Here is a 24,581-nt window from a genome sequence, read left to right as displayed (position 1 = left end):
TCGAAATTTCTTCTTAATTGAATGACCAGTGCGACATTGTCGGTCTCAAACGATCCTTCCATCTTGTGGCACTGGTCGTTGCACGGCGCAAACATCACGTCATCACACGACTTGTTATTCTGCGTTTCCTCGGTGTTGTTGGTGCTGTTGTGAATTCCTGGACTGGTAATTACATTGGCAAGTTTCTGGAATTCTTTCTGCGTTTGGCTGTCGAAGGATTTGAATTCGACATCCCGCTGGATGACGACGTTTTTACTCAGTTCCTCGAAATTGCTGACCTGATATTCTTTCATGGCTGTCAGGATTTCGTCGACTTGGTTTCCCGACAAGTTGAACAATTTGACGCGATAGGAACGGTCGTTGGTTACGCGATAGCCCAGCTGATAGCGACTGCGTTCATCGTTGAATTCACTTCTCAGTTTGAGTACATTTTCGGCTTTGATGGTGAATTCCCGGCGTCGGGATCTGTTGTAATTGGGACTTAATAGAAATAAGCGGATCCGCAGTGACAGCTGATGGCCGTCTTCCAAATGCAGTGAACTGATGGCGATGGAATTTCCGGATAATTGAATAAGATTTTGTTTTAGAGTTTCTAATAATATTTTTCCAATTTCAGGTGGAAACTTGGCGAGGATAGCCAATCCATCGCGAAATAAAAAAATTGGGCAGCCGTTCGAGAATGCGCATCCGCCATTGGCTATTAGTTGCGTCCGGATGGCAAATGAAAATTTGGTGGTCGTCGTAGCCCACGATGAAATGACCCAACATTTCAAACGAAATGGCGGATCGGCCGGATGTGAATTGACGTTCCATCCATTTGGATTGATCGGTCGATAATTCAAAGAGTTGAATGATGCCTGTTTTGCTGCTGCCGTTGGCTATGGCCACACCCGCCTCGCTGGATCGGATCATGGCGTCCCGACTGAACCGATGACAGGTGGGATCTCTGATCCATTTTCTCTTATTTCCTTCTTGGATTTTGCGATGATACAAACACATTTTCTTTTGCTTCTTATCCGTTTCCAGTAAAACGACGAGGAACTCTGAGTGGAATCGGACGCTGTACGAGACGACTTTACCTTCCGGCTGGGTTGTGACTGCTGCTATTGGCGACAGTTCCGCCAGGGTTTCCAGTCAAAGAGAATGTTTAAATTATTCGCAATTTTTCTACATAACTATAAAATTCCTGATAGAACAATCCACGTATGATAAGAAATGAAAAATAAGAAATGTGTTTCAAAACTCGACTCAACGAACTGTCTAGAAGGAAAGGTCGATTGGAGGAAAAAATTATTCAGCGTTATCTTCTTTTTTTTCAATAGTCTGAATAACGTGCGTGCACATATTTAAAATAATAGCAACATAAGCTAAAACTATTACATTTCAAGACGGAAGAAGGCTGCTTTTTTAAAAGAACCGCCATATATCGCCGTATATAGCGTATCGATTTATTATCGCTGGTTTTACTAATGAAACTACTTACTCATGAGTAGGCTGTTGTCTTATAAATCATAAAATTAATCGGGATTTGTGAAACATAGTTTTAATGGAATAATGTAACAGTGGGAATTTTTATTTATGAACAAAATTACTAATGAGCAAATTATTACACGTTTTATTTATTTGGTGTTACTTGTGAAACAAATTACTTATGAAGCATAGTCGCAATGACAAAAAGTTTTAATGGAACATTGTTACAGTGGGAACTTTTTATTTATGAACAAAATGACTAATGAGCAAATTATTACACGTTTTATTTATTTGGTGTTACTTGTGAAACAAATTACTTATGAAGCTTAGTCGCAATGACAAAAAGTTCTTCTGCAATTACTAGCGTGTAATACATTTTACTTGCGAGATAATTTTTTGTTTTATTAAATGCGACGTTGTTATAATACTTTTTACTTATGGAAATTGTTACTCATGTAAATAACCTAGGTTTACCTATAAATATATTTACTTATGACAACTTTTATTTATGGTAAAGAAGATATTTGAATTTGTTTACTTATGAGCAGAAAAATATTTTTTTTACTTATAAACGGTGTTACTTATGGGAATCCGTCATTGTGCCATGATCCCAAAATGGCAGTTTAGTGCAACGTTGCAAAATTTCGAAATTTTAATGTGGTTTAGAATTACAGTTAAATAATCATCATTATTTATATTTTGCTTAGTTTAAATGTTTATTTCAAAAACTAAACTTTTTCGTAATTTTTTAATATTTATCTTGTTATAGCTAATCGTCTAATTGAAATGTTTGTTGACAGTGCAACGCAGCACGTTATGCCTTGGTTTTTTGTTTACCGTCATTGATCATTGTTTCCCCACCATTTTACTTTTTCGCCTTGTCAGTAAAAACTGCTCGAGCACGTTTTCTGAAAGAAATTGTCCTCGTTAACAAAATTTGAAGTTGAAAAATGAGTAGAAAAAATCATCGGCGTAATTCGGGTAATTTTAATTTTTTTTGAAATGTTTAGATGAAATTGTAAATTTCTTTGTTTATCAATGTAGAACATCGTTGGGTATGGCATGCCTAATGAAAACACTATTCTACAAGTTTTTGTATAGAAAACTAGAACGAATTTTCCTGATTTGTAGAGTTTTAACAATTTCTTCTCTTACAATAGGGTAACAAATCTCTACCAGAAGATAACAGTGACCGTTACCGCCTTCTCATTTCTGATGGAAAGTATTCCTATGCATATGGGATATTGGCTGTTAGTCTAAATTATCTAATCGTGGATGGTCAGCTTGAGAACTTTACCATCATTAGAGCAAAAAAGTTTGCTGTAAACAATGTTGCTACCAAGGCAACTGCAGGCAGAGATAAAAGGAAGCTTGTAATTTTTTTGGATATTGAACCTTTTGTGGCTGGAAGTGAAAAAATCAAAACTTCTTTTTTTATAATTCCTTTTTAGGTTGGAGAAATACTAGGAAACCCTCAGACTCTTAATGATGATGGAGAGGTTAGTGAAGAGGCGGCAGCAAAGCCTGCACCATTAGAAAATGTAAGGAAACACAATTTGGGATCAAAGTCTGGTTCCGGTCACCACCTAGCGGCCAGGTTCCAGAAGCGCTTACAACTGAACGTCTGCGACCGGCAAAATTTGAAACATTTTTTTTAAATCTTTCGTCTCTTTTTTAAACCTATTTACATAATTTTCGAACGTTGGGAAACATACAGATAAAAAAACAGTTTTTCTTTTCATTTTGTTTTCCTTTTTCTGACGGATATGTTTTCATCCTTTTCTATGCGCTATGTTCGACTTGCTCACCCCCCCCCCACTTTATAACTAAAGGAAAAATAATGAGTCGAAGTCTTAATAAAGACAAAAAATAATCAGAAATGAGACTTGTTGCGCTTTGAATGATTTTAGTAGTCAGCCATGGAATAGGTCATTTAGTCTCTTTGCAATCATGGCTCAGCTCAAATGTATAGTGAACGGATGTAATTCCGTGAGTGGGAAAAGGGATGCCAACGTAGCTAAACATGCTAATCTTTGTGGAATGCCATTCGACGACGAACGAAGGAAAATGTGGTTGAGTGTGATTGAAAATTGCAATAGATTACGACCTGTTAGAAAACAATGCAATTTAAAAAAAACGCAATTGTGTGCGAAAAACATTTCAGTGAGGACAGCTTCCACCCATTTGTACAAGCGGGAGCAAAAAAAAAATACTACCGAATGCGGTTTCATCAATATTTTATGGCTCTATGGAAGTAGTTGCCATAGAACCCACTATTCCTTGAGATGAAGCTGATCTGTCCGATCAGCCACCACGAAAAAAAACAACGGATAAACTATGTGATAACAAACCAGCTAGTTAGCGGTGCATCAAATGAAGGTTTCTAATTTAAAATTTAAGAAATATCATCGCATTATTCCTAAAATTTACACATTTATTGATTTAAATGATTTACATCATTTACTATCATAAGCTGCTAATAATAGCAGTGATGGGAAGCTCATATTACTCCAAGAATTATGGGTGCCTGTAACGAGATGATACACAATGAAACTACGTCCGGGCAAGTATTGGATGTTGACTGCGATTCCAGCAGGTCGGAGAATTTCCAAATATGACGTGAGTGATTCCGAAAATGACGTGAGTGATTCCGATTCCGAATGTGACGTGAGTAATTCCGAAAATGACGTGAGTGATTCTGATCCCGATTATGACGTGAGTGATTGAAATTCCGATTCGGCAGTTAATGAGCTGGGCAACTCAGACACGGAAGTTGGAATGCTGCGACCAGCATCTCCTAAAAAAATGAAATTGAGAAGCATAAGCATATTTGAAGTTTACAGCAGCGTCTCCTTAGACTAAAGAGAAGAAATCAAAAGTTGGAAAATGAAGTCAGGGAATAGAAAAGTTCCATTAAAGGCCTGAATATCTACGAGATGATAATTGTGAAACAAATAGAAGCCGTTTCCACAGAAGATTTATGAAGCACTATCATGTTGGACCAGATTAACAACAAAATGAAAAAGCATGAGAATGGAAACAGGTGAAATCAAGAAGTCCGGGATCCTATAAATTTATCAGAAAATCAGGAATGATGAAGTTACCTTGTGAAAAAACACTCCGGAGATACCTCAGATCGTCATCCATGGACGTTGGCATCACAGATCTTATCAAGGATGCATTACGTGAAAAAATTTCAAGAACTTGGAAATGGATGTGGCGTTGAGGTTAACGTCACCGTTGACGAAGTCGCGATAAAACCCTGTGAAAATTACATGAAATATGTCGATTAATATGTTGACCATGGCCATGGCTGGCATTGTAGAACCCAAAAACAAACAAAAATTAGCAACAACGGCCTGTATGATTCTTATTGCGTTATCGTGGTGTCATGAGCAGAGAAGAACATCAACATGCTAATTCAACCTAATAGGTTGTTGACAAACAACAACAGGTGACATCGGCATAAAAAAGGAATGTCACCGACAAAAGGACACAAAAGAAGACACAAGATTTCACGCTTGACTGCGCTAAGATCGTCGCCACAAGAAGGATTAAATTTAATACGCATGATTTCACTAAGCTCGTTCGGAATTACGTCTTAATTATTGTTAACAGTTAATACACATAGATAAGCATAAACTTGTGTAATCGAGTGTGATTTGTAAAACTCCCTATCTTCGGAGTTGGTCCGCCACTGCTGCACTGTAAGTTACTATTTGAAATACACCTTTCTGTGTAATGCTGTGTTGTGTTTACAATAACTAAGATACTCCTAGACTGTACGAGAAATAAAGGAAACTTTTACTGAAATTTGTGAATAAATTGACAAATAGGCATCTTGATCCTACGAAAATAGAGCGACAGAATGTTCAAAAAACCATATTGGCCTTAGGTAACTATGGTAACAAGATTACACGCGGTATCATGTATTTAGTGTTTTCCCTTTGAATGAACAAATAATGTGACAGCTTGGCTAAAGATCGGAACCTCATTTATCCTCAAACGTAATGAAACTGCAGCAATCTGTAAGAAAAAAAAAGATTATGGCGTAAGAAGGCGTAATCACATGGGGAAAAATGTCGATTTATGACACCGCGATGCAAAAGTCTGGCTGCTCGCCAATGGACTCAATTCGGAGCCACTCCGCATATTCGTGTGTGAGAGCGGCCGACTGTTGGCCCGGTCGAAGGGGCGGAAATCTTCGTCGTTGTCGCCGATCCTCCAAGATTGTGGTGGTGATGCTGTAATAGAAAAACAAAGCGCAAAGTGTACAGATGACACGTCGTGATGGATGACGTACACGTTTGGAATCGTTTCCAGCTCAGTTTTGAGGTTTCAACTAATTGTATTGTTGCTTCCTGATTTGCCACAGTGTCTCTTGCAGCGGTGGAATAAACTTGGGCAGCGTCCACACAGGATCCGAGCAAAGGCTCTGTTCAACATTTTAAAATGTTTGATTCAAGATTTCAATTCCGCTTCTTTCTGTTTAGAATAGAACAGGCTGACTAAATCCTTGGAATTATTTTGTTTTGTGTCAACCGAAATTTGTTCAATACTACGTCAAGGAGGGGGTGGGGGAATAAAATGAAGTGAAGGAGCATATTTTTTTTTGAAAATCGCGTGGGAAGTTGTGAAAGGTGAAGCGAATTTAGAGTCTATCCATGAGTGACACAGCACCCAACTGTCTTCCATTTTCACATTGACTTTTAAATTGACCTCTTTTTGAAATGTATTTCATCAATTGATTATTCAAAAGATGGAATATGGCCCCATCAGTTGTGCAAATGCAAATCGAATCTTGATTCTCTGAGCTCCCGTTGTATGAATTAATCCATTTCCCCGTCCCCCCAAAAAATCCTATCCGCGAAGTAAACTTTACTTGAAAGATGTTGGGATTGACACAAAGAAACTAAGTAAATTTCTTGTGAGAAATATATTATAACAGGTTGCCATCCGTCCTTGAATTATGGTATACCCAATCTAAAAGTCGGCTCTTCATTAATTGTAACATGATGTCACAAAATTTGGATAAAGAAATATGTTCCCGCTGCTGAGATTTTGGAATTTCAACTGTTATAAAACACAAAAGTGACAAATTTCTTTCATAATTCTATCTCGACTGTTGCTCACAAAAATACCAAAAAAGTATCAGTAAAAACAATTAAATTTTTTATCAAACAATGAATTAAAAATTAATTTAGACCTAACCTTCAATGAAGTAAAAACGTTTATTTCTTTCCTGTCCGGTGTCTGTCTGTGTCGGGGTTGATTTTGAACACCCAATTGATTTCCAGGAACAGCGGCGGGGCTTACAGCGCAAAGCTCACGGCCCACTTTCACGAAAAAAGTCATTAAGTTCCCCAAAAAAGACATAAATTCACAAAAATTTGAATTTATGTCATTATATCTCTTTTGTTTTTGTCTGAATTTTCAAGTCACCACCAAAGTGACACAAACAGATATAATTCTTCTTGATTATTATTATCTTAAATGTGAAACACTTATATTTGATATGAAAACATGTTTTAGGCGAGAAGGTTATTAATAAACGCATTGATCCCATGATCCCCACCTCATGCTAGTCGTCCTCCTCTAGCTTCCTTTCCTAAAATTCAAACAAGCAGCCTCACAGCCACTTCGTGCAAGGGTGAATTGCTTCATCGATACTTTTGGAGCTACTTTTAGAGAGACTTTTAGAAAATTTAAAAAATTCAGACAATACAAAAGAGATAAAATGACAGAAATTCCAAGTTTTGTGATTTTAAGTCGTTTTTTCACTGTTTGTCACCCGAAACACCAACTAGAAAAATACACGCCGCCTTATGGAACGGCGCTGGGTGATCCCATACTTATGGAGGAGACTGTATGTAATTTGACTTCAATCAAGATTCAAGCGAGATCTTGCAAGTCGTCTTTATTTAATTACCTTTTACTTGTTTGCAAAATGCACGCCATATATTTGGTTTCTCCTTTTTTCCATTTTATTGTTGTCGTCTGATGCTGATGTTGCCCCCCCCCCCAAGCTGTTCTGATTCCAACTGCATAGTCAGTCCTTAAAAGTTTACTATATTTAAAATGGTACTTTCGTTTGAACAGTGGCAAAACAAGGAATTAAGTCCAACCCACATTCCCCTGTTGCTGTATTGTTTGGAATCCGCAGAAAGTTAAGGTTAATCGAACAATAAGGAGTAGACCGAGAAATGTTGGCTGAACTTGGCAGGACTCGCCTTCCTACTCGTTCAGTTGTGACATAATTCACCAGATCGAAAACTGTAAAAAGGTACGTAGGTTTCTAATAATAATCATAATAAAATAATGATTTATTATTAACCTGACTTATTTTAGGTATTTAATCTAGTTTTGGAAGACCACGAATCCCGTATTGTAAAAAATATATCACTGTCGGCTTCTTGATTCTGAACTCAAACCAGAGTATTTAAAAAAATGATGTTTTGAGTACTTATCGCACTAGGATTGTTGAATTGGTAATAAAAGCAAACTTTTCGAAGGGTGGAGAAGTGATTGAAAGCTTGGAAGTAGTGGCATCTTTTGAAGAGCTTGCCCTTGATATAGAATGTGTAAGTTAATTTATTAATTTTTTAATTTGTGCTTTAAAGCACAACCTAACCTAACCGAACGGGATAGTAATTAAAGATTTTTATTTAGAATGATATTTTCAAGATCAATACTTCGGAACCAATGTCAATTGATGAAACCTTTGGCTACAAAACACCATCCAAGAAGAGGAAAATTTCCATCAAGTGATGTTGAATGATGTTTATTACGCAAAATTTCATTCCCAGTAGGCTACAGTAATCCCTTTTCGTCAATTCCTACATGCAAAGTTTTACAAATTAAATTAAAATCACACAACAACAACAAAACTTTTTCGGTTCCCTCTGGAACTTGGGTCTAAGACCGTCCTCCTCTTGTCAACCTATTGTTGGAAACACATTACTATTTATTTATCCCCAAAGTAATTAACCCGTTCTTCAATCCAAATCAGCAAAAACCAAAAGTAATTTTTCGATCGATCACAATCTGCGGAAATCGCCACGCACATTACTGGATCCAACATCTGCTTTCCACTGCTGCTTGGCGCGAATTCGGCCATCACGTGCTTTGACGATGAGAGTGCCAAGTTCTATAACGTCGGCGGAAGTACAGTTCACAAAGCCACTGTTCTGAAAACGGTGAATGGCGTAAACCACATACGGTGGTTATTTTGTCAAATACATTACTCGCATAGTAGCAGATTTTAAATGTGTTTCATTTTAAAATTACTCTCTTCGTAGAAGTTGTTTTGAAACATTTCTCCCCGCGTTATTATGTTGAATTGATGGATCAGGTTTTACTCTTTTACTCACATGGCAGTAGATTTTAAATATGTTTCATTTTGAAATTGCTCTCTTCGTAGCAGTTGTTTTGAAACATATTTTTCCCCGCATTTCTATTGTTCGCATAGCTGCATTTCTTTTTCAAAATCAACTGTTGCTTCAATAGCAGCAACTTTTCGAACTTGTTTTAAAATTCTTTGTTTAGATTATTCCATCGAGACAGACTAGAGAATCTTGAATTTGGCATGCCCGAGTACCAAAATGTATCACCATCGTCAACTGGGTTTCTGGTTATACCATGGACAACTCCAGGACAGCTCTGCACTATTGTCTCGTTTCCTAGCACAAAGGAACTGTATTAAAAGCCATCCCAGGCAGAAGATTATACGGTCACATATTGTTTTCCTTTACCATTCTGACTTTGGTGGCATCATAAAATTTTATTAACAATCGTAGGGGTTTTAGAAAATTCTGTTTGTTTTGCTCATTTAGTAGCATTTTTTTCAAAGTTCTAGACCATTTATTTATTTACAATATCCAATATTCATTTAGACTTAACATGAAGAGTTCAATGCGTTCTACGGTTCCTTGCTCAAGAATGAGTTATCAGAGAACTCTGAGTATCAGTATTGCCAAACATGCGTACTCGAGGACAAGGACACAAATTTTCATCGCGCAATGTTTTCTATTCTGACTTGACTGCCGATGGGGACATTGGAGTTTTTTTTAATTGATAAGGGAGTCTATATGAAGGTTAAAAACACGGTTTGTATCAAATTTTGCCAGAATTCCTTGCGTTTCCAGCATTGTTAAGTTTTTCAATAATTGAACACGCAAATACTTATTCTTGAATTACTCTTGCGGAAGTGCAAAATTTCTTGTTTCATCGCTAATTGCATCGTGTTGTGTTAATTGAAATCGTTTGATGTACTGGCAATATGTAAAACGACCAATCACTCTTTTTTCAACCTTAGCCGCTATCGAATTGGCCGTCATTTTATTTCGTTATTTGACGAGTTCACCTTCTGGATCTCGTCTTCTTCAACTGAAAAGTGGATTACATCTTCTCGTGGATTTCGTCAACTATTTGATGCATTCTGGAATGGAATTACCTGTTATTCTTGCCTTGGTAATTTATCTAAAAAATCATTTCAGTGGTGAAAATTCCTCCTGGCATTACAAAACTATTCTATCAGGATTGAAATTTGAATCTTGTGGCCGTAACTGTACAGAATACTGAATTATCCACACTCTTCTCATTTCTGTCATCGCCGTCTAGTTGTTTGGATTCACATTTGACAAATTGATAGGTAATTTTTTCATGCGTAATGTAATACGTTACAGGTGCAGACCGGTGTTACTTCCCACGCCATCGCCACTCAGCGCCTTCGCCAAACGATACCATCATTTTTTTTCGAGGTACATTTTAGAATGAAAAGAACTAGTGATAGTGGGATATCCCAAGCAAGAGTGAGAAGAATTATACGAGAGGGTAATCTTTACGTCGATGTTTTAAATTTATCTGTGTGTGAGGATAGATAGGACATCAATAATAGTTTTGAATCTGATGATCAGGAAGTTTTTCCTCAAAATTAATTTATTTTTTCTTATATTTTAATAGGATGTCTAAAAGCTACAGAAGACATGGCTACAGTTATGGCCGATCTGTAGGTAAAGCTTCTTCCATTGGTTATTTGGGTGACGACAAAGAAGAAGAAATCGAACACAATCCATTCTACAAAAGAAGAGGACGTCGTCCGGTTCTGTTCTTAAAAAGAACAAAGAACAAATGCTCTCTAGATCCGGGGAAGTCGTGAGTAAGGCTGGTGGCGAGCGGCGACTCCTGCACGGTCAAAAATGTAATACGAGGATTACCTATCGAGAGGTGCCGGGTAATTCGAAGACTTCAACAAAAACAGTAACTACACCAACTGCCCTGAAAAGTCCCGTGCCATTACCGCCAGCGACAACGCCAAAGATATTTGACGGAGGACGTGGAAGGGGTCGAGGTATCGACATCCAAGGATACAAAACACACAAAGGCCATAAGCGCAAGCTTTATACCACAGAAGATGAACCCCTTTTATCTCTCTCTCTCTCCCCTCAGAAATAGAAGAAACCGAACACAATCTATTCTACAAAAGAAGAGGACGTCGTGCGGTTGTGTTCTTAAAAAGAACAAAGATTAAATGCTCTCTAGATCCGAGGAAGTCGTGAGTAAGGACGGTGCGAGCGGAGACTCCTGCACGGACAAAAATTAAATACGAGGATTAACTATCGAGAGGTGCCGGGTAATTCGAAGACTTCAACAAAAACAGTAACTACACCAACTGCCCTGAAAAGTCCCGTGCCATTACCGCCAGCGACAACGCCAAAGATATTTGATTGAGGACGTGGAAGGGGTCGAAGTACCGACATCCAAGGATTAAAAAAACACAAAGGACATAAGCGCAAGCTTTTTACCACAGAAGATGAACTATCTCTCTCTCTATCCCCTCAGAAATAGAAGAAATCGAACACAATCCATTCTACAAAAGAAGAGGACGTCGTGCGGTTGTGTTTTTAAAAAGAACAAAGATTAAATGCTCTCTGGATCCGAGGAAGTCGTGAGTAAGGACGGTTGCACACACCTTAATTCTTTAGAGGCATAAGGTCTCCTGATTTTTTGGGCCATTTGCCCATGACATTTTTGTTTTTTGAAGCAATGAAGTCACGTGCAGACTTGGAAGTGTTGACCGGAAAAAAATTATGTATGTTGAGTTTCTCTCCGGCAAGGTTTGGCCACTAATTGAATCGCAACAAATTGATGTACTGGGCTGTATCTAATTTGCATGGAATTTTTCTTGTAGTCCATCAGCACTTGCTCAGCCCATAGAGCAACTGTGTTGTGAACATGAAGTCCATGGGGAAGTTATATGCCCATTGCTGTCGAAACTATAAAAATAAATTGTGACACGAATGAGTCAAATGTGAAGTTGGTAAACTCCTAAATCAAGCTACGCATAACGTTGTTCGTCGAAACAAGCATGGGTCTAAAATTCTCCTGTAAAAAATCTAGCTGTTTCGTTTGTGTTTTTAGCATACTTTTTTCATTCTAACTTGTTTTCGGGACCGAGAAGAGATGAAAGAAGACATATTATTAATATTAGTAATAGACCGTTAAAGTCACACACTCAAAAGTCAAGACAATAACAAACATCTGATAAAGCAAAGTAGTTTTAAGTTGTAATTAACAATGTTTTCCATATGGCTTGAAATGTAAACCATACATGTTGCACGTACCAAATATGTTATATAGCAAGCGATGCTATTTTTTAAGCTCTAATTGACCCACCTAACCCTATTTTCCGTCCCGTACAAAAAATACAAAGTAGAAGAATCAGGAAATAATAAGTAAGATAGTGCATGTCAAATTATTAATCTATAAATTATACTACCTGAACAATAGAGTGATTATACATTTGATTTCTTACGCACTTAAAAGCGTGTGGGGGATATTGTAACACAAAATATCTGTTCGACATTGTGGGATGAGCTAAGCTATTTTTAACACTTTCCTCATTTCTTTTTTGAAATATTGGCCGCCCCAGCCAATTTCAAAAAATTTCATATTGGTTGACGTCCAACCACTAACAACAGCCAATATTCGTAAGCCACCAGCCTCTAAACGAAATGATGACAGTGACGACCAATCTATGCAAGTCGTCGCCAGACGAATCACCAGCAGAGGCAAATACCCCAGAAGGCTGAATCTAGTTTTCATGTAGTTGCCTAGCCATAAAATCTAGGGCGTGGTCTGCCAAAACGGGGATTCAGCGATGTCAGTATCGGGTCTTGGACTCTGGGTCTGCATCGTCGTGATGATCTATTTAATCCCGGTTGAGAACTGGATTGGTACTGAGGTCTGCGAAACCATAAAAAACCAACGACGTCTTAAATACTTCATCGAAAGAAATAACAACGAGAAGTTTACGGCCTTTTTTCCTTGGAAAAAGCTTCTATCGCAAACATTTCATACCTGAAATGACAGCTAACACCACTGAAAAGTCTTAAAAGGGTGCCACGGCTTGGAAGGGGAAGCCATATCAGTTTTTGGATATGTTCGTAGCCTTAAATACTCTTAAGGCGTTAAAGAAGACATTCTAGAAGCCACTCTGCCTCACACCTCATGCCGTATTTGTTTTTTGCTTCTGACTGCGTATTTCTGGTGTATATATATATGTATATATTGACAAGCACAAGAAATATTTGCAATACGTATGATTACCTCTAGAAATTTAAATAAAAAAGAACATATATTTGTAAAAATGCATAATAAGGAAAAATTTTAACATTAAAGTGACAACGATAAGAGATCAGGAAAATAGATGTAGCAATCTAAAACATAATTATTAAATTCGGGGATGATGATAAATGTGGCATCTTGTTGGCATGATGGAACACGGTACAAGTGAGTAGTTAAAGCTAGCTATTTGTGTTTGTTGGGCGATTCTATATACATGTTAAGGAAGTGTTGGGGTTGTGCTTAGGGTCCATTTTTGTTTTCATTTTAGCTTAAATTTTCTGCAACGTAGTTAACTTGGCAGCTTGAGACTTCTTAATCCTTATTCTTATAACATCTTTCTTCAAAACCTGTTCAAACCCACGAAAAATTTATAAGGTGATGCAGTAATACATTACATCTGTTACACCTTATTTAATCTTGTATTTGTTCGTTTCTTCCATAGAACAAGAATTTTAATTTTATTTTGAACTAGCTTTAGTTCGTGGTACGTTTGATCTGTAGTTTTCCAAGCACGACTTACTGCTTATTTTAATGGTTTTCTGATTAGTACGACCCTTTAAAGTCAACATACGTGCAAGTGATATTCATTCTGTGCCAATATTACCTCCCAATAAACCTGAAAATAAAACCTGCCAATAAAGCCAATAACCTGTTTCCGAGAGTAAATTGTACCTTGTAAAACAATATTTCAGTAATAAGCTGTTGGCTATTGAAGTTGTTAACAATTAACGTACCAAGAAGCTATTATAAAATTATAAACCACGTGCAATTCATTTAATTTATTTATTCTACACGCTCCATAAAATTTGCTTCAAGACAATCTGCTTCATCTTCTAATTGACTCACAAAGATACAAAACTTGTTCCAAGTCAGAGATCATGGGAGTGTTCCTTTTTCTTTTCCAACAAATCGTGGGAACAGGACAGAAAGGACTTCTGAAGTGCATGAGAGTTGTCGTAAAAATTTGGTCAACAAAAAACGAATTCGTCAGTTTCTTACGAACAAAGAAAACATTACGCCTATCCATGAAAAGAGGAAACATAGATCTAACAATGACACATGTTTATTTTGTCACCAAGAAATCATTCATGAATAAAAAAGTTGTAAAAGAACAATGATATATGTAACAACAGATACATTCAAACACAATGTCATGTTTGTCAAGTTTGTCAAAAAAGAAATTATGATTGGGGATTGGAAGTGTTCTCAAAAATCTCTTCAATTGTGGATTGTGTTCTAAGTGATGTTGGTTATCATAAAGATTGCTACAGTAACCTCTGTAACTTAAAGAGGATGCCATTAAAATCAATAAAAAATGTTGCCAAAAAGATAAAAATTGCTCTGACAAAGTTGATTGAGAACTCTCGATTACTTGGATTTAAGGAAACAATAAAATATCAACAAAGTGTGGATAACTTGGAACGAGTTACTATGCAATACATCTGTAATAAAATGGCATCACTTGGATACGAACCATATTCAGTAAGGTACACGAAAATTAAATTAATAGAACGGTTTGGTGATTCAATCAACATAATAAGTTCACCAAATAAACCTGACTGTGTTGCTTTCAATTCATCATCTATTGGTTCCATCCTTGATAAGTGCTACAAAGTACAATTGAAAAATAACTACATCTCTGAAAGAAAAGTTGAAGCAGAAAAAATTGTAATTCTTGAAACTGCTGCAAAAATTATTAGAAGTGATGTCAAGAAAATTGAAGTGGACAAGGAAACGTATGATGTATTTGAAATTATTTCTATTAGTTATATACCTAGTTTGGATATTTCTCACAACAAGTTGCAACTAAGTTTTTTCTTTTTATTACAATTTCTGTTCGCTAAGATCAATTTTAGGATAGAAAGGACTAAGCGATAAGAACGGAAATAGAAAATTAGAGACTGAGAAATAAAAAGTCAAAGTTTTTCTTGAATTGGCAAAGTATGTTTGCGATTCTAACAAGACAGAGGAGACATTTGTTTTCTTGCCTTTGCAAGAAAGACCACAACACGAAAAGAGACGCTCTGCAGAGGCAGAAGTAGCTGGCATGGCGAGATACTGCAAAGCAATCGACGACAAATTCGGAAATCTCCTGGACTTTTCTCTCCAGTAAACGAAGGGATCCACTTCCTCATGAAAATCTCTTTTGTTCAAGATTTCAATGTACTGCTCCACCTCCCTTTTCATTTCAGTAATATTAGAATCTTCTTGTACAACGGAAGCGGAAGACGAAGTGTTTCGAATTCTTCTACGGTCGAACAGTTGAGTATGTGAATCTGAAAAAGAAAGAAAATTTTGAAAATTTGAAGTTGAATTATTGAATATATACTAAGAAGAAATTCGAGTATTGAAGAATTGCAATCTAAAAAAATCACATTTAGATTGTGGATGAGTCTCAGTACTTAGATAATGAGTTCCTTTTAATTTTTAATTTATCTTTTTTAACAATTACAAGACTTTTTTTAAGTTTGCCTAAGCAGGACTTGCTTACATCCAAAATTTTGTGAAAAATAATGTTTAAGGCATGAGCGACCTATGTCATCCTTTTTGGAAATGCTTGACGGAAATGTTCTTGTTCAGAATCATAAACATCATCATCTTTGTCGGCTTTAGGATCTCCATTTTCTTCCGCGTTTCCATTTCCATCGTCTGACTCATTGTCTGAAAGAAGTTCGTCGTCATCGTCCCTATCTTCATCAGCTATTTCAATATCTAATTCAATTTCCTCGTTGGCGTCATCAGTACGTTCAGGGTCAGGTCCTCAGCTTGATCTAGCAATGGAGTTGCTTAAACGTATTGAATTACTTTATACGGCTGTAAAGCATTAATAACGTTAGTGCCTTTATCAGTTGTGAAACGGATAACTTTCTTCACATCAAAATTTACATTCAACGAAAATTTGTTCAAAAAGCTGCCTAATACGCAATCCAGTATGTGGATGAGAAAAATCTTTACACGCCAATGCAGCTACTTTGATTCTTGATGACTTCGGATTTTAGAATACAGCTACAATACCAAGATAAAATTGGTCGAGTCCTGGCTAGCTACAAATGTCCATTGTCACGAAAAATTCTTCGCATCTTTTAACGATACGGCGACATTTTTCTTCACTCTTGTTGAATAATCCAAAACCCATTTTTTGAGGATGTTTCGGCTGGGAAGACAGTCGGCAATGCAACTTTTGCATGAAACAGTAATGCATGGAAATAACTGCTATCTACCATACTAAGTGAAAAGGAGGTGCATCCTGCTAGGCGAGTGAGATCCTCTTTAAACGTTTTGTAGGCTAAACTTTTTTGAGGACACAGATTTTGACCCGCGGTTTAGATGAATAAGATGGTTTGTTGAAGAAGTCGACGATTCCTCCTGAAGATCGGGATACTCCTGATTCAGCTTCGGAAGGTTTCTTACTTTTAGGGTAAAACCCTTAAACAGCGAACTGGGACAGCGTTTTTCCTAATGGACTTTCTTATGGCATTTACATGTATCGACGAAATGTGAATTATGGGACAAAAGTCGGGTAACATTCGCCTTGGCGAATATACACCTTTATAAAAAAAAATGGGACAAAACGTGTAATCATGGGACAAAAAATGCTAATTGGGACAGACTTATTTTTAAAAACTCATTATTTCATTCGACGCAGAATTTTTTTCTTTATCGAATTGCTTAAGACACCAAGAATGGTGCAATAGAAAAATATTGAGATATTTTCTTTTAAAAATTTAAACATTAGGCTGTCAAAAAGCTTTTTTCGTCAGCTGAACTTTTCGACAGTGGATCAAAACTATTCATAAAAAAATTATTTTGAATATCTTATTAACTCATTAGGCTAACTTGAAAGGATAAGATTTACAAAATAAAAAACTAGGTGAAATTCTGTTGTTTATTTCTCGAGAAATTCGATTGGAAAATTGGACGTCCGTGTTGCGAATGTCCCAAACTAGCCGAAAACTTGCGATATTAAAAATAAAATAAAGCTAAAGTTTTGTAAGAAAAATTTATGTATGTAGGTTCAGGATACTGTTTTGTATGTACGTGTGTATTTTGCTAACAAAGTGTTGATTTTATTCATCTTACTTATGTTTTGTGTTCCCCATTTAAGCCCATGATGCGAATTGGGACAGCATACTTAAGTAGCATCAATATACAGAGTGGAAATTATGCCTTTATTAAACTTTAATGGCGTACTGGTAAAATCTAGGCAGTCGAATTAGATAAACGTGCGTTTGATACTCATAACCAAGCAGATATTTATAATTGATTTTGGTAACAGTTCTAAATCTATGATGTTTGCCTTCAATTGGAATGAAATCGTGCAATTAAATGGAAATGAAATTTAAATCGGGTCCCAATTCGCATCTGCTGTCCCAAATTCGCATTTTTCTTCCTTTTCCTGGTAATGAAATATTTCAATAAATATTCAAAATATTGACAAAACCTTATACCCTATTGTAGAACTTTTCACCCTCTATATTTTGGGTTAATTTTTTACGGGATTAATCTACTTATACTCTAGATATTCCTTATGCCGTAATGTTGTTTGCTAACAGCCAACACCGAGCCAAATTTTTTGGCCGTAAGCAAAATTATTAAATTTCAATTAACGATATCTCGTTTAATTCTAAATATTATATTACGTCCTTTTGCTTAATTGAGTATCCCCCCTATATTTTTAATTTAATAAATTAGATTTTGCAATGAACCTCGATTTTTTTTGTATTTTACTTAAAGAAAAAATCGTCGATTTGTGTCCCAATTCGCGTTTTCGCGGGCCGTGTCCCAGTTTGCTGTTTTCTATTTTCAGCTGCTGTCTTTTCATATTCTTTCAGTTTTTCATTTCTTCTTTGTGCTGGTTCTTTAGGTGAAATTTCAAATATGTTGTATTTCTGCTTTTGTTGGCATATTTGCAATCTATATCTTCTTTGTTTCTATATTGTATCTTGACCAGACAAAATGTTTGGACATCTTTTTTCCATCCTTCACATCCAAAATATTGCCAAATAGGGTTCCTCTTCTTCGGCCCTCTTGTTTTTGGAGTGTTTGGACGAGAAACAGACGATGATTCTGTATTATTTTGAGAAGAGGACTCAACTTTTTCCTATGCATTTTCGTCGTGAATGTCATCTAAAGTTACACTTGATGTGTTTCTTGTACGCTTCGGAGTTGATGTTTGAAGTATTTCTTCAGTTTCTTCATTTTCAGATTCTTGTTCCACAATTGAATGTGTAGCTGAAGAAGAGTGCGAGTTTTCTGCCATTGCACGTGGTGAGGAGATGAGGTGATATGAGGTGAGAGGTGATTATGAAATTTGAAAAGTAGAACTTTTGCAGAGTTGGAAGTTTTGATCTTGGAAAGTTAGAAGTCTGAACTCTGAGTCTGAAGTAGGAATTGGGACGTATCCAATAAAAGCCTACAGAACATTAAATTTAGAATTATAATTACAATCCAGCCAAACGTAGTATTTTCATTAAGTACCTTACTCGCAGTCACGTCTCAGTGAAAATGTGCTGTGGCTTACAATTTTGAAGTAGGAATTGGGAACGTAGCCAATTAAAGCCTACAGAGTACAGAACATGAAATTCAGAATTAAAATTACAATCCAGCCAAACATTTACATTAACAGTATTTTTATAGTATTTTCGTTAACTACCTTACTCGCAGTTACGTTACTTAGTATTGCCACCACTAGTATAGAACCAACCCGAAATTATAGTATGAAAGTGTTATGAGTTTGCAATAAGGAGTCATGCTTCAACTATAGTAAATGATGTCATTAAAGTTATTTACTTTGTAGAAAAACATGTTATTGGGATAACACGCTAAACTACAAAATTGGGCAAAATGGTTTGGCATTTTTTAAATCATATTCACTCTGAACAATTGCAGTTGATGAGAAGCCACTTGACGCCACTCTCTTTTGAATTCCAAACGTCCCGAGACGGCGATTCTGGTACACGATGGTAAATTATGCTGTAACGATTGATCTTTAACATTACAAAAGAAAAAGTCAAATTACCAGATTTAAGTGGAATATATAGCCAACGGCCATCACACACGCCACCTCTGGCTGCAAATGACATGATCTCCTGAGAAGACAATTTGATCAACTTCAATCGCATTGCCTTGTTCGTCGATTACTGGGTTGATTGGAATCCCCAACTATTCTAACATCTGTTTATCTGTCTAACATAAGCATTCTTCAATAGCTTTCTTCGGTGTCATCTGGAGAACGATTTGAAGGACGTGAAAGGATCTCGTCAGAATATTTCACGAACAAATTTTTGAATCCAGTCCATATACAATACTATGACATACTAATAAATAAATGGCCACTGAATTTTTGTTCTAACAGTTTTTATAAATGAATATCAAATAATATTACAAACCCAGTCCTAGCAAGTCCATGCACTAGCAAGACAGGTTTCCAAAAATTATTTATAAAGGTTGTAGATTTTTTCACGTTGATCATTTTTTAAATATAGGGTTTAGGGTGTGCAAATGAGCGCCACCCGTAAACGCGTTCATGGTTACTCTCAACTAACAGCTCTGGCTAACTCTTAACTAAATTCAGGTCTGATCTCTCGTATAGCAGTGCCACAACTAACTAGTAAACATAATCTTATATACTCAAGCATTTCAATTGCCACACAGTTGACGTCTAACTGCACAGTTCTATAAATGCTCAAGTTACATTTGATGACTTGTGCGGAAATAAAACAAGACTTAAGTCACGTAACCATTAAATCATTATATTCTTAATTACGTGCTCCAACCTTTCAATTAACACCCTCACACGTTCTTAAAACCTAATATGACATCATCAGTTAGCGAGGATCTATTACATAGGCGATAGTATGAAACTTCAATACCACGCATTCTATACCCAGTTTCTACTTGCTGCTTTGGGTGCAAACGTCAGCCAGAAATATTCTAGTAGAAACCCTTGATACCGTTACTTGAATTAGCAAATTTAATTTTTTTTTATACGGGCGAGTTAGAAAGGAGAGGTCAAAAAAGAAAAGCCTACCCAATGTAGAAGACGGATTTGTGGTACGGTTTCTTTTCATTTTAATACTAAAAAAAATACAAATAAAATTATATTTTTAATTTTTAAGAAAAAACAAGATTCCTTCGGGGTTGTCCTTCGGGCAATCTTTTTACAACTGAAAAGAAAACAGAAAATCAAGGAACATCCAAATCAGAAAAATCTATTGCACCGGGGAGTCCACGGCGCTCTAGTGTCAAAATATGCTATTGCGCCGTGGATACCAGGTGGCGCGGACTGCCCTGCTATACCTTCTTTTGCTTTCTCGGTTTTCTTTGGTTACCTAGTACCTAGTCCTAGTTACCTAGTACGAAACAAGGGTAAAAATATCTTAATGGTTGCAGTGTTACTCATTTTTTAATAATGACTATTTGCATAGGTCGAAAAGTAGGATAAAGATGTCCCTTACCAGATTGAAATGAATTCAGATGCATCAGCCAATCTATCGTCGTTGTTTATCCATAATACTTCCGACGGATTTTATCGCGGCTGTGGCATAACCATTAGCGGCACATGCCACTAGTAACTGCTAGCGTATACTAACACAAGTAACTGTTAGTTGTTGGACATTTCAATGCAGGTCCGTTTTCTTTTTGAAGGTTAATGTACGATTTTGTTTCTAACTATGTCGATCACAGCGGACATCATTGCTATTATGAGCAATCGCAGTAGGAGTGACTGTGTTAAAGCGACAAGGTGAATCTTGGGAGACTTCAAATGGCATAAATAATACAAACAAGTATTTTTCTCGCTAGGATACACTCCCCGGCGTAATAGCATGTTTTGCCCCAAAAGCGCCGTGGATCCACGGTGTAATAGCACCAAGTGACATTAGAGCGCCGTGGATCCACGGCGCAATAGCACTATGTGACACTAGAGGGCCGTGGACTCCACGGTGCAATAGGTGCAACCATCGGATTAATACATCTGCTAAAACTAGCATGACGTGGGGACAATTCTTCGTGCATCTGCGTGGCATCTGTCTAGATGAAACTGTGTAAAGAGTTGTTTTCCTTAAAGAAGGAACACTTTATTTGATAAGTAAGAGATATGGGATATTTCTTTATCAACGGCATATCAATAACGTGTATTTAAAAAAATTTCTGTAAGTTAGGATGTCTGCCATTTGCTTTTATACTTTGAGATTTTTTTTCTGCTAATGTAGCTATAAAGAACTGATACTGAGAATGATAAATACTGTTCCTTTTGCTTTTTTTAAATTTCCTATATGATGTTAGCAATATCCGATTAGCTGCAACAAATAATTAAATGTCAAAGCGGTTAAGGTAATAGCAGCATTAAATAAATCCGTCGATTATGCTAGAGCCAATAAAATTTTTAAATCAATAAATGTTAATGAAGAAGACTAAGCAAGTGTAAATGATAACCGTGTTGGCAAGGTCAATGATCCCGTTACAGTTAAACATTTTGAATAAGGAATTTATCCTTGGGAACCTGCAAGTCGCAGTATGCATCTGTTTATTCTATGAAAATGATTATTTACTTAATAAAATTTTCAATTTTTACAACGTTAACTTTCAAACAAAAATTCAAACTGTTGGATTGCTGGCATTTACGTGGTCGTTATAGAGTGCATATTGAACAGTCGTTTTGGAACATTTCACAATACATCACTTTTCGTTGTAAAAAATATCAAGGTTTTGTGCAAAATTAATTAGCAGAAAGCTGCACTCCACTGATTCAAGTAGTGATCCTTCTCTGATTTATTTTTTGTGTCTGAAATCGCAAGAGATTCATTGATTGCATGAGAAATGTGATAATGCTATAAGATACACGCATTTCTACAGAAAAGACGTGATAACAAAAGAATTATTAACCTTTTTAGATTAGGAACACCAAGACGATAGCCGAGAAACAGACGAGGAAAAAACGAAGATGTGAACGATATGCAAGAGGAACCATGGAAATGTTTGTATGATAACCTTGCGCATTGATGGGTTGATCACAAAATATTTTTACTTTTCTGTTTCTTGAATGATATTCCACATTCCCCGCTGTAGGATATGATCCTGAGTTTCAGGAAAGACTACGGAAGGCTAAATTACAAGTGACGAAGAACCTCTTGACAATAAAAAAGCGTAAACCGACCTCAATCTAGCATTAGTCCTGATTATTTTACTCCACATTATAAGATCCTTTCGAAGTTTTTGCTTATCACGTTTTCGGTGTACCAACCAACCGTTGGTGATTGGAAGCTAGTGAAGGCTTCTTTGTCAAAATGCTACGTCCTATAGGTTCTAATTTTTACCAAAATTAAACTTAACCAAGGGTTCCCCCGCCGGATGAAGACGACTGATTCAGAGCTAGCGGGTCCATTTTAAGAAAGAGAAAACAATTTGATTGAGATATTTATTGACAAACAAGTCAAGGACGTAGCAAAAAGAAATGACTTTGTTGGAAGGACATAGGTTGTTGCTGACAGAAGTCTTGGTCTAACTGCCAAAATTTAACATGACCAGTTGGTAACACGAGTTCTTGTTGACAATACTTTAAGAAGACTCATGTCTTCAGGAGGCACGTTTTCAGTTTGATGAGATCCCGTAATTTCAGAATTCTGACAAAAGCCCGTAATTTTTCAAAGAGATCCATTTTTTTAATGAATTCTTTGCAGCGTCAGATCTTTGAATCGCATCTAACAGAGCTTCCTTGCTTCTCTCGATAGCTGTTTTCACCGGTGTGGCTGGAGGTGTGAAAGCCATAGGTATACTACTATGCTGCTTTCACCCGTGGGCTGCAATTGCTTGAGACATCTTGCGCCAATTCTTCTTTCTCTCTTTATATATCCGATTTCCTCTTTTGAATTCTGGCCAATTACATTAATACTTTCGATTGCATTTCTACTTGTTCGGCTTTTGCAGCTGCCTGTTTTTTCAGTGCTTCTTGATGATGTTTTTCTTCCTCAAGCTTACAGAATTCCTACTTATCTTCTGGACTCGAGTGTTAAACTCTAATGCTCTGTGCGCGTGACTAGCCATGTATGGCATTTTATGCTACTTCGTTGCTCCCCTTTTTTTCCAGAATGTGGTGCAGTGAGTCCGAGACGTTAGAAAAATTTCCTTGGAAACAAGCAATCAAGAAGTACCCAGCAACTTTGATATCGTTCTGGTCTAGTAGATTTTCCGACTCTTTTCTCACCCTCGTGATGCAGGTGCCGAACGAGGGTTCAATGCTTGATACTAACATTTTATAGTCATTTTAAGGTTCGTTCAATTAGTTCGAAGGACCATTGGGGCAAATTTAAGTTCAAATTTTGTTCATTTAGCCTACATCAAACAAATTACTTTACACGGTTAGAGAAATTAAAATTTATGAAATGATGAAGATTTTACCTTCAGTGCTGGGACTTCTCGTAGACGCATCTCTCTCGACGGCCAACTCGTTAAAAGAACTTTTTTTGACTTCCAATTTGCCCACCTTCTGGAGCTCGCTCTCCTTCCCTTTAAGCTCGCTCACCGTGCCAATGTTAATTACCTTTTCTTGGAACTCCTCTTTTTTGTCTGGTAGTTTGTCTACTTCACTTTAAAGAAAGACACGATCTTTAAAAGAGAGACGATAAATGTGAAATTCTGATTTTGATGGAAAAGATTACTAAGATGTAATTTTTACTTTATCGTTGTTTTGAATTGCAGCAAGCTAAATATTGCGTTCCTTTGACTACAGGTTAAAAATGAAGATCACTCATTTGTTTACCTCCCCTTTTTTAGTGTTGCTTTCCATCTCATAATTTTATTGCATAGTTTGATGTCAAAGTACAGTCATGACTGTGCGTCGAAAACTTTTACAACTGCATTTAAAGCCCGAAGTAAAAATAAGGTATGTTTGACGAAAACCATTGAAAAAATGTTCTTGCTGTTTGGAAGTACACATATCCACAATTGCGTCAAAGTTGTGGTCACAAACACGAACAAAAATCAAGTGACTGTATCATCATTGTAATGCAGATTGGGAAACAGCTTAAATTATTCATGAAACGCCTTGGTATCCCATCAGATACTTAAAAAAACAAAGGAATGGCGACATTCCAGATCTATGCCAATGAGAGCAAATAGTTCAAGACAAACAAGTATTTCTTTTATCCCTCATGGCAATCCACAAAGAACGAGTTAAAAAGTTTAGCGCAAGTTTGTTGTACTGTTAGCTTTATGGGTCGAGATTCGGGAACAGATACAGCCCCTAGAAAAACATTCATGGTTTGAATCGATCGCAAATTTGAAGAGACTATTATAGAGAAATGGTTTCAATTTCGTTAGAAAACTGAACAGGATTCGGGTTCTAGTTGTCAAAGTCGACACCATCACTCGCCCTGACCTAATAAACATGACGATTCAAAATAATAGAAACTGAGAAAACATTTGAATTTACCGACAACCTGACCCAGAATTTTCACGACGAATAAATAAAGTTACCTAGAACACTT

General features: G+C 36.6%; 1 long non-coding RNA gene across 1 annotated transcript; it reads left to right on the top strand.

The window, feature by feature from the left end:
• The first annotated feature begins 168 nt into the window (after nt 1–168).
• On the top strand, nt 169–22,585 carry LOC124202479. The gene is made up of 4 exons (XR_006878178.1): nt 169–937; nt 1,027–1,093; nt 4,904–4,906; nt 22,573–22,585. It is a non-coding gene; the product is annotated as an uncharacterized LOC124202479 (long non-coding RNA).
• The last annotated feature ends 1,996 nt before the right edge of the window (nt 22,586–24,581 follow it).

This window comes from Daphnia pulex, chromosome 9, assembly GCF_021134715.1.
Source record: "Daphnia pulex isolate KAP4 chromosome 9, ASM2113471v1".
NCBI lineage: Eukaryota > Metazoa > Arthropoda > Branchiopoda > Diplostraca > Daphniidae > Daphnia > Daphnia pulex.
This window is presented reverse-complemented; position numbering and strand designations above follow the sequence as displayed.